Source organism: Desmodus rotundus, chromosome 6 (genome assembly GCF_022682495.2).
Source record: "Desmodus rotundus isolate HL8 chromosome 6, HLdesRot8A.1, whole genome shotgun sequence".
NCBI classification, from domain to species: domain Eukaryota; kingdom Metazoa; phylum Chordata; class Mammalia; order Chiroptera; family Phyllostomidae; genus Desmodus; species Desmodus rotundus.
Window position 1 is genome coordinate 85578102 of NC_071392.1, and position 16477 is coordinate 85594578.

The 16477-nt window shown below is 43.2% G+C and overlaps 1 protein-coding gene across 1 annotated transcript in view; it reads right to left on the reverse strand.

Moving 5' to 3' along the window:
• Window positions 1–16477, reverse strand: part of KEL (Kell metallo-endopeptidase (Kell blood group)) — a 171567-nt gene that overhangs the window by 27092 nt on the left and 127998 nt on the right. The window contains exon 4 of the mRNA XM_053925930.2: window positions 502–639. The gene's annotated coding sequence lies outside the window, so the exon portion shown is untranslated. The remainder of the gene's footprint in view (window positions 1–501; window positions 640–16477) is intronic.

Genomic DNA, 16477 nt, shown 5'->3' on the forward strand with positions numbered 1-16477 from the left:
TAAAGCAAATGTGATATATATATATATATAAAATAATATATGTGTATGTATACTCATATGTATCCATAAAAATGAATGTATTATGCTAAGTGAAATAAGCCACACAGAAAAATACAAATATTGTATTGTATCCCATATATGTGAACGCACAGAAACAGAGAGTAACACAGCAGTTGCCAGGGGCTGGGGCCGGGGGGAGGGAGAAGTAAGGAAATGTTGGTCAGAGGCCACAGACTTCCAGTGACAAGGTGAATACATCTGCAGGCTCTCATACACAGCATTGTGACCACAGTTAGCAATACTGTGTCACGTATTTGAATGTTGCTAAAGGGGTAAATCTTAAATATTCTCACTAGAGAAAAACAACACTAGTTACATGAGGTAATGGGGTAACTAACCTTACTGTGGTTATCGTTTTGCTTTTATATACGTGCATCACATAATCACACTGTGTACCTTAAACTCACACAATATTATGTCTCAGTGAATATAACATTATACCTCTTATGTTGGAGGGCGCCATCCAATCTGCCGCCCGCCTGAATAGAGTGAAGAGGCGGAGGGCGAATTTGCTGTCTGCTTGAGCTGGGACATCTGTCTCCGCCTGCCCTGGGGCACTGGTGCATTTGGATCTCAGGCCTGCAGACCAAAAGCACAAAGAAAGAATTAATAAATTGGACTTCATCAACGTGAATAGTTTTTGCTGTGCAACAAGCCACGTTAAGAGGATGAAAAGGCATTCTACACACTGGGAAAACAATGTTTGCAAACCGCAGAGCCAACGAAGAACTACTACCTAAAAATATATATATATTTAAGAAAACCTCTCAAAATCAACATTAAAAAAAAGAAAAACAAAGAATCTAATTAGCAACTGTACAGCAGCCCTGGAGAAACATTTCTCCAAAGAGAACATAAAGGTGAGACATCCATTTGACCCTAGATTCTCATAAGCCTGTCCCAGGTTGTCCTCACTTCTCAAGCAAACAAAATAAGAGTTCCAGATTTATCACATGGCACAAGAACATGTGTTTTTGCCTCTCTCCCTGCTCTAGACCTTGTGTGGCTGCCGTGGTACAGAAGTCTCCAGGACAATTCTCTTTGGGGAGCTGGAGTCTCCGAAGCAAATCTGGTATTGAAAGTGGAATTTTCTTACTTGGCGTTCCAGATTGTCCTCTACGTTTTCTAAAGCCTGTGGTCTGTAAATATAGAACTGGCGGATGCAACTTGAATTTAGTACCACAGTTGGAGTTTGGGTGCCAATGCTATGTTTGAAATGTAAGAGTGTGGCTAATGGATTGCACTAGCTATATTTAAAAGACTGCTGGGTTGCTTGAGCCTGGAATGCCTAACACCCCTGATGAGGGTCAGAACCACACGCCGTGGCTCTCCAACAAGGAAATTATCCAGGGGCTGGCTGGCGGTGGATGTCTGGAGCTACATGACATGCACCCTGTCCAGGCTACTACCCCCAACCTTACTGAAACTCACTTAAAAGTCCCGTTCCTGCATTCAGGAATCAGGAGCACAGCCAGTTTCCTTGTGGGCTCACAGCCTGTCGAGATGACCCACCCCCCTGCCCCGCTTCATTCCCTATACTTCCATACAGAGAGTCTTGAGTCCTTTCTTCGATTTCAGCTTCTCCCCTGTGACTAGAGGTGGATGAGAGCTAACACGCTTTGTTTATACTTTGAAACTCACTTCGAGAAGTAAAGAATCCATGCTAGCTCCAACCCAGAACTAGAAAAACCCTCCAAGTAATGTGAACTTCAACCCCCATTCACGCATTTAGGGATGGCAGGTAGCACTTCCGGGACTTATCTGTCTTTCTAGCAGGGATTCATTGGCACAGCGGTTCTCTGCTGAGGTTACAGCTTTTCAGCTGTGTGATAACTCAAATCCCCAGCCTGTGTTGAAATGACTGTGCCCATTGTTCCTGCCTATGACCATGACATATGGGGGCCTCCCATGGCCTCAGACAATTTGTGACCTTTTCCAGGCCTCCACTCCACCTTCTTGCCAAGGTATTTTGGGGGAGTAGGGGTGAATAGGGGTGGGACAGGGCCAGAACATGGGCAGTGTTCTGGCAGCCCGAGGGAGGGGTAGGCAGACCATAAACACGCACACAAATGACTACTGTGATCTTAGGTAGTGACCTCTGCTGTGAGGAAAGCAGGACGACTAAGCAGGAAAAGGGAGGAGAGAGAGTTGGAGGGCGGAGGTGATGAAGCACTGCTTTCGATAAAGCGATCTGGCGTTGGGCAGGAGGAAAGGGGTTAGCCATGTGATGTGACCGAAGACTTGGAACTTCTCCTTTTCTGGGGTGGGAAGTCACTGGACAGTGTCTGAGGGGTCACCCAGTCTCCTGGGCGGGGGGGGGGGGGGGTGTTAAATAGAAGCAGGAAAGCTGGTTAGGCCTCTGTGGTAATCATGGTGAAATCCAGGCAAGAGAAGATGAAGGTAGCCATGGAGGAGGCAAGAAGCAGCGGAAACAGAGATATATTCAAAGGCAGTGCCTATAGGACTAGCTGACACATTGCATGTGAGATGAGGGGCGAGAGAGACAGGTAGCAAGCCCACGTCTAGGTTTGATACCTGAAGATCTAGACGAACTGTGGGGACTGTGGTAGCCTTTCCTAAGGGGAAGAAAACTGAGGAGTAAGCTGGGAGTGGGCACACGTTGAGCGCTCTACCCAGGTGTTTGAAGGATGCTTCCTAGACAGGGAAGTAGAGATGCTGAGCAGGAAATTAGAAACATCTAGAGCTCAAGGGAAAGGTCAAGAATAGAGATAACAAATTGGGAGTGTGAACGTAAGTATTGATAGGTTATCTTTAAAGGCAAGGGACTTGGGAGATCACCTAGGGATGAATCTTAGAGGTCAGGTCCCTCCCACATTTGATGGCTAGAAAGAGAAGAGGCCAGCAAAGCAGATTAATGAGGGGAATGTTAGGCATTTTCGTGTGTGTATGTGTGTGCATGTTGATATTTTTAGTTGGTAGAAATCACAGCTATCCAGGAGATACAATGGGAGATGTACGGGTGTCCATACAGACATGTTTATATACTACTGTTATATGTCTTTTTAACTATGTTTATCCAAGATTTATCAATTTCCTTCTTTTCTTCAAATAACCAGCTCTTAATTTTATATAATTTATACCACTTATTTTCCATGTTATTAACTCATGCTTTTATATTTTGCTTTAGATTAGTACTTTGTCCTATTCTAGACTTTTACAGTGTAATAATTTTTCATTAATATCTCTTTGTTAAATTTTTTACTACGGGCATTTAAGTGAGTACATTTTCTCCTAAATGCTGTTTGGTCACACCCCAATACTCTGATACACTGAGCTGTGTTTATTATTACTTGAAAAAATATTTTTATTAAGTTCTTAATTTCTTCCCTAAGCCAATTTTTACTTATAAAAATATATATTTAATATCCCCCAAATGAAGGAATTTTAAAATATTTTTATTATTCATTTCTCCTTCCACTCTACTGTGGCTAGAGAAGGTGTGGGGAAGGGTACCTGCTATTAGGAAGTTTGCTCATCTAATTTCACAATAGTGTGTTAAAATTGCCTAAATAATTGGACGGCCCAAGTCTGCCATTTCTTGTATGGAGTTGATGAGTCCCTGCTTCCCCCTTCCCTGAGAATCGCCAGGCCTGTTGACATAATCCTGATGGACAACAAGGACACTGTGGGTCTTAGTTCTGTGAGCACAAGTGGTCTGTGGTGAGCGCTGTTGCTCCTTAAGGGTTATTTGTGGTGGCTGAGTGAGCCTCCCGGCCCATCGCTTTCTAACAGTGACCTCTCCACTGACAGACGCCATAGAACTCCTGCGTCCATTTCCGGGAGTAACCTCTGCCAGGGCTGGATCCCAGCTCCAGCTCCACACCATCGTCCTTGCCTGAGAAGCTGGATTCTCCTCCCTGAGCCCTTGGCACTGATGAATGGATGAGCCAGCCACAGCAAGGCACCCCTGGTTACCACCCAGTGCTAATGCTTCCTGCACTTGAGGTCGTATTTGAGATCTTCTCAAAGAGCTGAATTCTGCCAAAAACGAAATGACATCTGCCCCTGGGATCTACCCACCTTGGGAAGCCACTATGTTGGGAAGTCTAATGCTCACTTCCTTCTCCTGCCGCATCTGAAGCGTTAAGGTTCTAGCATGCCTGTTCCCTGCACTTGCTGAGGTAGCTGACACTCCGATTCTGTGCAGCTCTCATCACACACGCATTATTTTGTCACTCTCTCTGAGTTAGCAGAGGACCAGATGCCAAGTCCAGATCAACATTGCAACTGTTTATTAGGGAAATGCCTGGGAGAGAATATAGGGAGGGAGCTGGAGAAGGCTGGGAGAGTCCTCGAGTACAATGCAAGTCTGACCTGGAGGGAGAAAGGAGAGAGGGAAGGTGGGTGGAAGCATTTTAGATGACCACATCGTCAAGGAGGCTTGGGAAATCATCGGGGAGTCCACCAGCTGAAGGTTCAGTCAGAAGAACCCCTTGTCCCCAGGAATGGGTGTGCCTTAGGTCCCATGGGAGCAGCCTGTGGGTGGCACAGCCTCCCACGGTGGTGGATTTCACAGTCCGGCAGCCGGAGCTCTCTGCGATCAGTTCATGAACTTGGAGGTCTGCAAGCAGAGTGCTGATGGCTGCAATACTCGGCTCCATTTTAAACGCGTTTCACGAATATGTATCAGCGCTATGTTTGATTGAATGTAAAATTGATCAAGTATTCTTCACCATTGTGCCTTTTCATTGTCTTCTGTAGTGACCGCTATGGTTCATAATTCACACACCGACATCTATTGTAGTGAATATCCTTTATACTTTTCCTATAATTTAGTAACAGTGTCTTAGTTCACCTTCTACTTTTAAACTTAATAAACTGGCTATGCTTTTAAATACAGAACGAGACCCTTTTGAGAGCTGTTTTATCTTTTGAGAAATAGTTATGGCTCCAATCCACTCTACTGAATTGTTTCCCTCCTCTACTTGTTATTTAGTTTTGTTTTAACTATTCTGCCTTTTTCTGTGTGGAGCACACTGACGTGTGTGTGCTATTTTGTCAAATGGGTTGAAGATAGCTTTAGGTAACTCAATTCCACGAGATTGATAAAAACATTCTTGTCTTTATATTAAACACCAAAAACAGAAACTTTGGAGTCTTTTCTCTGACAGGAAGTTTTGCCCTAACTGTGCCATGTCTAAATGTGCATTTTATTTATTTTCTTTTCTGATCTCATATATGGGTTCGAGTCAGCATTTTATTGGTTATGATAGCCACCTAATAAGTTTCAGACTTTTCAGTGATATCTCTTCAATATAATATTACTACATAGGGAGCTGCTAAAAATAAATTTCAAATGTCATTTACAGATGCAATATGTGGCCAGAAAATCTGTCTCATGCCTTTGAACCTGTAAAAAAAAAAGATCATTCTACCTTTTTTTCCTAAATGACCGTCACTCAACCAGGAAAATGATCTCTGGGGGAACAGTTGTCTGTAAGAACTTAAAAATACGGCCCTATTCCAGGATTTTATGATTTGGGTTCTAAGAGTTGTGGTCACCCTCACCTGTAAGCCTGTGACTATTATCAGCTCCTTTTGGATCCATGTATCAGTCGGTGTGGCACTGCCGACTGCAGTGAATGTGGACGCAAATAAGTGTGTTAGCTTGCTCGCCCTCTTTTTCTGTTGTTAGCCAGTGTGCTTCCGGTTGTGAAGGACAGAAACCCAACCCGAACTAACTTAGGCCACAGGAAGAATTGCTTCCCCACAGAACGGCAGGACGGGAAGTAGCTGGGCTGTTTTGTTCTCCGCTCCTCCTCACGGCTTCTTTCTAACACGGGCTCCATCAGGTCCTGCCCCCTGGCTTCCTCCGCGTTGGGGGTGGCAGGTCCAGGGATATACGTTCCTTCAGTCCCACCATCAAGAAGAAATGACTGTTTCTCCTCCAAGTCCGGTTTGAAAATGCCCAGAAGAGCTGTGATTGGGCTTGCCTCGGCCAGGTGGATATATATCATCGGTTATGAAGGTCCCGGGAGGCGGCTTTCATAAGACCTGCACAGTATGGGAGTTTGCCTCGAGGTCTGTCGTCTGCGGTCAGGAGCGTAGACTGGGAAAGCAGCCTGTATATTCTTTAAGCCAAATGTTTGCAAAGGGGAAAGAAGCATTTCCCAAGAGATAGGGGCACTGTCCCGGAGAAAGGGGGGATGAGTTTTAGGCAAACAAAACAATCTGTCTCTCTTCATAATAGTAACTTTTACTAACATGAAACCCCCTACTCAGGCACTCCGTTTAAACCCCAGATTATTACGCATCATTCTCTAGCTGTAGTTCTGTGTCCACCAATTCATCTGAAACCAGTTACGGGCTGGGTTTGATTTTCTAATCTGTCCTATCAATTGGGCTAACAACAGTATCCTTCTTTCTAAACATTTAACGAATAATTTTTTTAATCAAATAATATTGGTATGTGTAAAGTAAAATGTGAACCTTTCTAGCCTGTTGTCCATTCCCTGCCCCCATCCCCAGATTCCCCATCAACTTGTAACAGTATGGCCTGTATCTTTTAAACATTTCTTAAAAATAATTTTTCCTTTTTCCAATTACATTTGACTTAGAATATTATTTTAGTTTCAGGTTTATGGTGTTCATCTTTGTAACCGTTTCCCCATGCATATCTTAACACACGAGTATAAACATACATGCACGCACATTTTTTAAACAAAATATATAATGCTTTACACAATGTTCTGCAACTTGGCTTTTTTAATCATTTGAAAATACTCAATTATACAGCAGTATATATAGTATTCTCTCCATCTATTTAATAACTACATAGTCTGCCATTGTATGGATATATCAATTTGCTTAATCAGTGCCTTTCTAATGGGCATGTAAATTGCTTCATTGTTTCAAAGCAAAAAATATTATGTTCCCCACAGGAGTAAACTTGTCCTTGTGTACGTATAGCTGCACCTGGCCTGAGGAAGTCTGAAGAGCAATTTCTAGAAACGGACAGCTGGGTCAAAGGCTAGGGCAGCAACACTCGTAATGACTCTGTTAGAGTTAATTACTACATTACAGTCTCTTTTGTTCTAACCCCTTAGATTAATTAATGACTGCTACGATTCCTCTCATTTCTTCACTAGTAGATACTTTTCATTCTTTATATTTGGATCATGACTTGGAGTCATTCCATTACAGAGAAGTCACAAATTTCTCTGGGCTCTATGTATTAGAGACAAGATTCATTGTGCTAGAATGTGTTTTGTACCTCATTTTCGCATATCCGCTGTCAGTTTGACATATTGATGGTTTCATTTCTTGAGTCTTTATGTAGAACTTTTATTGTGTTCATTAGAAAAAGGAATCTCTGACTAGTTTTTTCTGCCATTTTTATGTCTCTGGTTAAGCTTTTTAAAAAAGTATATTGCAAAACACCACCTATCTGAAATATATTATTCTATTCTCCAGAGAGCCTAAGTTTTATACTTATTATCATCAAATGTTTTTATATTTTATTTACAGATTAGGGGTGAAAGCCAGCCTCAACAGATTCTACTGAGCACCCTTGAATATGTTGTGGGTCCCCCAAGACCAATCGTAGGGCATCACAGTCATTCAAATTCTATCTCTAAGGTTAACTCCTCCACTAAACAAGCCCTATGATGCTGCCTGAAGCCCTTCAATGGGGCTTATTTTCACCCCAACCTGCCTTGCCGATGGTGAGCTCACTCGCTGCCCCGGGCTTCAGTAGGCCCTGCCCCTTCCTATCTACTTACTGTGAGTAAGTCATTTCATCAAGCTTGATATAATTATCGCCATTAAATAAATAAAGTAACATGGATTAAAAGGAGTCTAACAGACTTCCTGTGAGTGAAATGCCTAGGCTTTATTTTATCCACAGACACTGGAACATCTATTTTGCCATGTCCTGATCTTGGCCGGATTCTAGAAAGGTGGCAGGAAAGGGGTCTGTAGTTCAATTTTGGATGGATAAGATCTTACTCTCTATATTAATTCATGTATCTAGAGAATTGGGGTTATACAGCATCTCAAGTAGAGAATATTTTTAAAGTGCCAGAATATCAAAAGTACACAGAGCCATGCTCAAAATTAGTGTCAAAACACAATATATTCACATGGCTCAAAATTCAAAAAATGCTTTGAAAGATTTCTCTCCCCATCTGTCCCCCAACATCTGATTCCCCTGCCCCACAGGAAAACAATGTTATTAATGCTCCAGTGTATGCCTGTAGAGGCATCCTAAGCATGTATAAACAAATGCACGCAAACACATTTTTCTTTTTTGTACAATTGGCGGTGTATTCAATACATGTTCTACGGCTGCCAAAATATCTTGGCAGATCCTTTCATAAGCATCCCTCTTTTTTCCTTCTCTTTTTTCAAAGGCTCCAGATTATTCTACAATATGGGTGTGACATTGTTTACTTGACTGTTTCCCCCACTGATGAATATCTAAGTGGTTTTCAGTCTGCTGCTTTTCCAGCCAACGATGCATTTAATACTCGCATACACATCATTCCCCCGTGTCAGCTTATCTGAATAACAATTCCCCGGAAGACCCACCAGGCCAAAGCGTAGAACCATTTGTAACTCTGAACGACATCATGGAGTTACAGACTGTGCCGGTTACCTCATTTTACACTACCTATTTTCCCACCGTTGGTCATAAAACTTCTTTAGACTTGCCGATTTAGAAAGTGGAAATGGTTTCCCAAGGCTGTTTTCATTTTCCTTGATGTCTTTGTAAGTGCAGATTAGGGTATTCTCGTAGGTTCTTATGTTTTGCCCATTTTTTCCCTACCGGGTTGTTTACTTTTTCTTACTGATTTGTAGGAGCTCTTTCTACACTGGGCAAGTCAACCTTCAGTGACATGAGTCACATACATGTTCCCCAGTTTGTCATCTGTCTCTTTACTTTGCTTTGGGTGGTATCCATACTGATTTTTGAAAATTCATAATAAAGTCAGATGTATCAATCTTTCCTGACTTCTATGTTTATGTCAGACATAGAAAGATCTTATTCATTCCTATATACATGCCTTTATTTCTTATGTTAACTTTATTGTTTATTTTTTATGTTTAAATCTTTCACCCATTTGAAATTTATCCTGGGGTAATGTAGGCAGTAATGGATTTAACTTATTTTTTTTTCTCCTAGATTGCTGCTGAGCTCCCTCATCATTTATGAAACAATCCCCCTCTTTATTTTACAAATGATAATACTCAGTGTTTGAATTATAGCTCTATAATCTGTCGCACAGGTATATTCCCCCTCATTTCTCCTCTCTTTCAGAATTGTTTTGACTATTTTTTTTTTGCTTGCTTACATTTGTACACAAAATTTTTAATCAGTTTGTCCAGCTAGGAAACAGTTGCTATAACATATGTATAATTTTAAGTGGATAAATTGAGGGGAGAGCTGATATCTTGCGTTGTTGAGCTCACCTGTCCATTTGGTTCACGGTCTTTTTGTGGGTGTCTCTGGGGCATTTTGAAGTTTTCTTTATGTGAACCTTGAACTTAAGTTTATTCCTAGTAATGTTTTACTTCTGTGTTGTTGCTTTTGTAAACAGCACAGCATCCTTTTTCCTCCATTATGCCTTCTACTTGGACTTTTTGTATATGTAAAGGCTTTTGGTTTTTGAATATGGATTTTGTACCCAGCCATATTCCTTAGTTAACTTACTGTTTTTAAAGTATGTTTTCCAGATATGTAACCAAATGATTTGAAATTCAAGTGAATTTTTTCTCCTCCTCCTTTCTAATATTTTACACCTGCACTTCTTTTCTCTTATCTAATTGCATTGGCTAATGTGCCAGAAGTGTTCGTTAATTTATTCAGACTTAGAGGGGAAGTATAGAAATTTTGATGAAGGTCTGTCGTTTTGTGACACTCAACCTGTGATCCACCCCTTCCCTGGAGCATGCGCAGCCGCAAACCTCTGGGAGGGGGCCTGAGAAAGACAGGAGTCTGGAAAAGCCCTGTAGAAACTCTAGGCAGAGGCAAAAATGCCTTCCTAACCAACCACCTTGCCTCTAGAGGGGACAAAGGTCAATACTAATGTCTGTGCTGACCTCTTCTGGTAAATCTGAAATCAGCCAAAAGATGGCAGACTTGTTATCTTGTTTTATTTTTTTCCCAAGAAGTACCTGGGTTTTCCATGGCTGCCTGTCTGAAAAGATTTTTCAATATCCTGAAAGCTATTTTTACATTCCACACTTTTCTTTCACCTCTCTGCCTCTTTTATTTTCCCTTCTCTCTTTTATAAAGCTTCCAAATCTTTCTCTCTCCCCTTTTCCCTCCCTCAGAGTTTTGGCTATTTCCACATCCTTGTATCCACAACTATCATCCTGACTGATGTTTCCGAGCTCCATCCAAACTCACACCTTCCCTGCAACAGGGCTATCGGGCAGGTGGAGAAATGCCTGCTTTTGCTAGAGCAGTTTCAATGGGCTATGGGCAGGGTGCAGAAATGAATGGAAAGTATGGGAGTGGTAACTGTGGGTGGGAACTTCTATTTCAGGAAACCTGAAGAAGGAAGGTTTCCTCCTTTTCCTCCTTGCTTTTCTGGCAAGGAAGAAAAGATAAGGTTGGATGGTGACTTAATGGTTAAGCAAGAATTGGGAAAATGCACTCGGTCATTCGGTCGTTCACCAGTTGCTTACTGTGTGCAGCGCACATGCAGATACACCCGTCCTATTTCTAACGGCAGGGAGGGTAACTCGTGGGGAGCCATGCGCTGAAACCCACCCTTGTCTCCTCCAGGCCATGCCTCCCACGGGCTGCTCCCAGCTGATGGCTGTGGGTGGCAGGACACAAAGGCAGGTCTGTTCCCCAGACATTCCCGGCAGCTCAATGGTGACTCGGGCTCAAGAACAACTAACTCGATGGCCTTGTTGAACTTTGTTAGGTCTGAGCTGCAGAAAACCCTTTTCACCACAGGCATTTGCCCTAAAACATTTTCTGGACTGGTTGCTAGGTGTCTACTTCTTGGAGGACCCGGAGCAGAACAGCCTTGGGCACATTTGAAGGATAAGAGCAGGGGTGGAAGAAGAAGAGCACTTCACCTCCCATCTTCCCGTTTGCAGATGCCTTTCCAGACTTTCTAGTTTTTGTCGTTCTGCCAGCTACAGGCCCTGCTGGCTCGTCACAGCTCTCCTCTCAATAGCTCCATTCTCCTGATATGATCCTTGATCTCCCGCTGACTCTGAACTTCCTGACTAGCTTTCAACTCAAGTACACCAGAGATGAAATCGGTGGATGCTAACGTGGACAGCTGTCACATCCTCCTGCAGTTTTGTTCCTATCCTGAAAAAGTTGCTCCTTTTCTCATTGCCTATTTAATGGCATATTGAAGTGGACATTTTTATTGTCATAGAATTTCAAAGGTCAAAGCTTGGGAAATGGGTGTTAAGGACTACAAATTCTAAAGGACATGAGTCTGCAAGACTTATTAAAATTGAAATGATAATCCATCGATCTTCACTTCCACCTATCCAAGCTATAAAGTCAAAACAACAGTTACCAGAGAAAAGACATTCAGAGGGGCAGAGTTCTGTAGCTGCCCCCCCTCCACCTTTCTCCCATGTTCTAGCAGGTAAAGGCATCTCTAAGACAAAACCCCCATAGAGACCAGAGATGCAGAAGTAGTCTGTTACTTATCCCACTTCCAGGTTGGTTGCAAAATGCCAGGGGCCCACCCTGGTGTCACTAGAAGAACAGCCTGGTGACAGAATTCTGAGAAGAAATAAACACCTATCTTCAGAGTTACAGAGAGCAGGGAGAGCTCTTGCCTCCCCAAAGATGGGAATGAGCCTCAGCTGGTGTGGCTCGGTGGCTAGAGTGCCGCCTGCAAACCAAAGGGCCACTGGTTCGATTCCCAGTCAGGGCACATGCCTGGGTTGTGGGCCAGGTCCTCAGTAGAGGGCGCACAAGAGGCAACCACACATTGATGTTTCTCTGCCCCTTTCTCCCTCCCTTCCCCTCTCTCTAAAAATAAATAAATAAAACTTTTTTTTAAAGATGGGGATGAGAGCAAGACTGCACTCCTATCATGGATAGAGCAAAATGTGCCAAGTGGATACCATGAAAGGTGTGAGCCATCTCGAAGGTTCCTGGTCCAAGAAGGGTTACCTCCTTGGGTGAAGAGACTCTGGCCCTTCAAGAGGCGGTATGTTGAATAAATGAGCAGTGTGGGGTTTGGAGGATGATTGCTAAGCAATATGACCTGCATATGTCCTTCTAGGACATATAAAGAACCCATGAATGTGCCCCATCAGAAAGACAACACTTGGAGCCCAACCCCACAAAAGGCATCAACCAGCAGCTTAGGAAGGGTAAACAGCTCCAGACAATGAAAAGACATCAGCCCCGTTCTCCCTAACCCCATCTTCCCTTTCCTGACACCGGAAGTCTCAAGGCAGAGATGCAGGGTTGGCGTAGACCAGCAAGAAGGGGTGAAAGAGCAAACCATTCCTGCTCTCCACCTGCAGGCTCCAACTTGCAGGCCAGGCAAGCCCAGGAGAGAAGAAACTAACTCTTTGAATGAGACGCAGTATTGAAGTTGGAATGCATTCTGGAATGCACAGTTTAACACCTGGTAACAGGTCTTCATAAATCACATGAAGCTGTCTTCATAAGCAAAGTGACAGGATCTGCCCTACATGCCACCCAGTGGAAGGGAATGGGAGATCTGATGAGGCATATTGGGAGCAAAGGTGGATAGAAAATAAAGCCATTTCCTATTTCTGCCTCCATTAAATTCAGCCCATTGAATAAATTGGTTATATACACTTTGAAAGGTTCTTACATTAGAAAGCATGGATTAAAAGGCTCAGTACCTGGGCCTTCTCCAATTCTGTGGATAATCACATTGCATAACGCCCACAGGCCACTGTATTCTCTACAACCACTCTCATGGGGCCCACGCAGGGCGTAGGCGAAGCCCCTCTTCTGCTAACCTCCAGAGGCATGCCTCGTGATTTGTTTTTGGTCCTGCAACACCAACCGTACTCATTCTGATCTGGCCAATGCTGTGTAGGTTCAGGAATAGGAAAAGCATACTGTTCTACTTAATCATCACCTATAATTTTAAATATTAGGTAGTTACAATAAATTAATGGTTGCTTGACAACCAAAGAGCTGGGATTTTTGAAAGGAAGCCCTCCATTACCGTTCAAACCAGAACAGCAAGATTTGGCGATTTCTTTTTGATAGCACCGAACCCTGGAGCTGACCGAGGGAAAGACAAGGGAGCGCGCATTTTACAGCTTAGTTAATTTTAGGAGAGGAGAGAGGAAGTAAATTGCATCTCATCTCCTAGTTTGCGTTAGAACTCCCCGATTTGAGAACAAGTACTAATTAGCTGAAAGGAGAGCTCAGCTGTGACTTAGCTAAAAATGGGATCTCTTGCAAAATCGAGTGTGGTGGATCTGATTCACTTTGCATGTACAACCCCGACTCATCCTGACAAAACAACATGTGGGAAAAGAGTTTAGAGCATTTTGAAAACTTCAAGGCATCTGGTTAGAGAAATGACCGGCTAGCTTGCCCACAATATACCCAGAAATAAAATCCGCGCTGGCATTTTTGGCTCTGACTGCTTTGATGAGAGTGTCTCCAGCCAACATTAACTTCATTGGCTAAGGGTTGATCGAACCACGAAAAGGATCTGGGGATAAGAACATTTTTAATAAAAGAAAGGGAAGGGACACAGACTGTGGGTGATTTGAAAGCCTGTGGGAGGGTTCTGGGAACACGTATCCGCTTTAGAGAAAATTTAAGCAATCCTTTTTTTTAAAGCCGTACATTAGTAGTCATTCAAAACTATTCAGAAGACTGAATGGTGAATTAACATACATTTCATTTTGAAAATTTGCTATACTTAACTTCTGATTGAATGCAAATTGTACTGGAGCAAGTAAGGTAGTTTTGATTTTGATGTTTAAATTAATTAACCTCTTGCGACTTTCTGTGTTAGTCAAAAAAAATTTTTCTTATCACGTTGGAGACTCTACCATTTCGATGTGGACGTTTCTTAGCCCTTCCCGTGAATAATTTAGAAGTTGCTGGCGAGACAGGGGCGCCTTAGGGAGGAGGAGACAGACAGCTGGGCTAGGAAGCAAACCGCTTTTCACTTGTACTTTTTGTTTTCATTTGGTTTCCACTTGCTCCTACACTTCTGGACTTCCTGAACTTTTGCCCACGTGCAACGTGAAAATGAAATTTTACATACATGGGGTTCAAAGAAAAGCAACGTGCTGTAGTAGGAAGACAAGGTCTGGAACGAGAAACCTGAATTTAAATGTTGGCCCTTGAATGCACATGAGCACGTGAGCAAGTTCTCTCCCACGTCTCTTTCGCCTCATCCTGAACGTGAGTCAGGATACTTGGAGCACGTGGCCATGGGGAAGAGGAGGCAGGCAAACACCTGACAGGCCTGCTCTGTGGCGCGGACGGCACCCGCTGCAGTTTTGTGATGAATAGCATTCCATATATTCATTGAAACCAGTTTACTGCATAGTACCCATAATCCCCACAGGGACACACAAACGTGTTTATAACAAACCCAGTTGAATGTGCATCTGAGAACTTGGTTTTCCCAGACATACCAGTCTGGGGTTTTACCGCACTAACTATTTCATCGAACTTTGCCCCCAGTTCCTCAACTTCTGGAGGGAATCAATGGAGTATTGAATACCCTTCAGTCCTTCTAATTTCTTAAGGCCATAGTTCAATGCGGCTTTTAACAGGCTGTTCAGTTGTGCGTTCTATTCGTGGAGATAAACTCTGTTACTACTCCCGGGAACTGAGTCTCTGTTCACGGCTGGCTGTTCCTCAAACCATTTTTGAAAATCCAATTTTTGCTTCAGAATTGTCTACTGTTTTCAAAAAAGTTGTCCCCCCGATTTTCTAATGTTTTTCACTCCTGAAAATGAGCAGGTGCTCTGGCTCTGTCTTTTCCTTATGGCATCCTTCCCAGAACATGCTTTGTTTTCGCAGTTCGTTACCCCAGGAGGATCCAGGCATCACCGCTGCACATTCAAAGCTACCACTAGGTGGGGCTGTATACACACTTCTGAGAAGGTATACACTTGAGCTGGGAATTCACGGTCTCTGAACGTTCATTCTGCTTCTTGCTTTGGAGGGTAGGCAGTAACAATAATTGTTTGTAACATTAATCATCTCATAAAAATGAGATAAACATAATAAAGATGGCTACCGTCAAGCAGGAACTACCTCAAGCAAAAGGTTTCTCATCTCACCTCTGGTCCACGATAGTGGACAGCGGTCGGATTCCAGGCAAGAGAGCCAGGCTTGGGCCGTTCGCCCTTCGGTCCCCTCATTCATCCCACAACGTGCGCACCTCCCCTTCGCTGCATGTATAAGCCAGACGGAGCCTTTTTGCACAGCGTGAAGGACGAGGGGGTGCGTGTTATTGGTCTGCAGGTTACACACAGCTTGGGCTAATACCATGCAGGCCAGGCCAGCTTGGGAGAGGCACTGTGCCATGTACCAACCTCATTCCGTGGCAGAACTCCCTTAAAATGGTAACAAATTACCAAAATCTCCTAATCGACACTAAAAGTTATAAAAGGAATCATCTGAGTTGAGAAAATGCCTACACTGCAAAATCGACAAGGTTTTCCAATGGACGGCCGTTCCCTGACCAGAACATCAGCCACATACATTTAAGCTCAGGCGTCTGCTCACTCAGTGGGTGGCATGGCCCTTGTTGGTGCGCCCATGGATTTCTGAGCACCTTGAAATGGTTGGAAGCACCAGGGGTGGTGCTTTGGCATCAGACAGGCTCAAGTTCAAATATAATATCTGTCTCTATCTGTGTTTCTTAACGGAGACAATAACCTTTTGACCGTGAATCTTTCCCAGTTTCCACTGGTTCTCTAAGCAACCTAATTAATTTACAGTGTTTGTTACCATGAACTTGCCTATTAAGTATATATCTTCTCTTCTTGCACCATTTGCTCCCCAGTTGACCTTCTGCCTTGTAAATCCACAAACTCAAGTTTAACTGGTAGCAGGGACACTGACTGACCACAGGAATTTGGACAATGATTTACGTAACAGCGAAGTGTAGATGATCTCAGACAGCCGTTCCATCTCTGACATTTATTGAGGATCTGATGTGCACCTGCTCCTTTAAGACTGTGTTTTTAATTTTCTGCAGTTTCTTAGGAGCTCAACCCTAGAATATTTGGAGAGATTGAATGTCTGGTCTAGGGCCCCAACTCAGAGCTGGTAGAGCAGAGACTTGAGCCTCAGTCTGGTTATAAATTCCATGTTTTTTCGCTAATCATCTTCCAAAGGCAAGACAATGCAGGAAAAAGAATGTGGGCTGCTGGAAAAGCTACTCTTCTGGACTTACAGCTTCTCTCTCCAGAGTAGTTTTCCGCTCAAATCTTGGAGTGT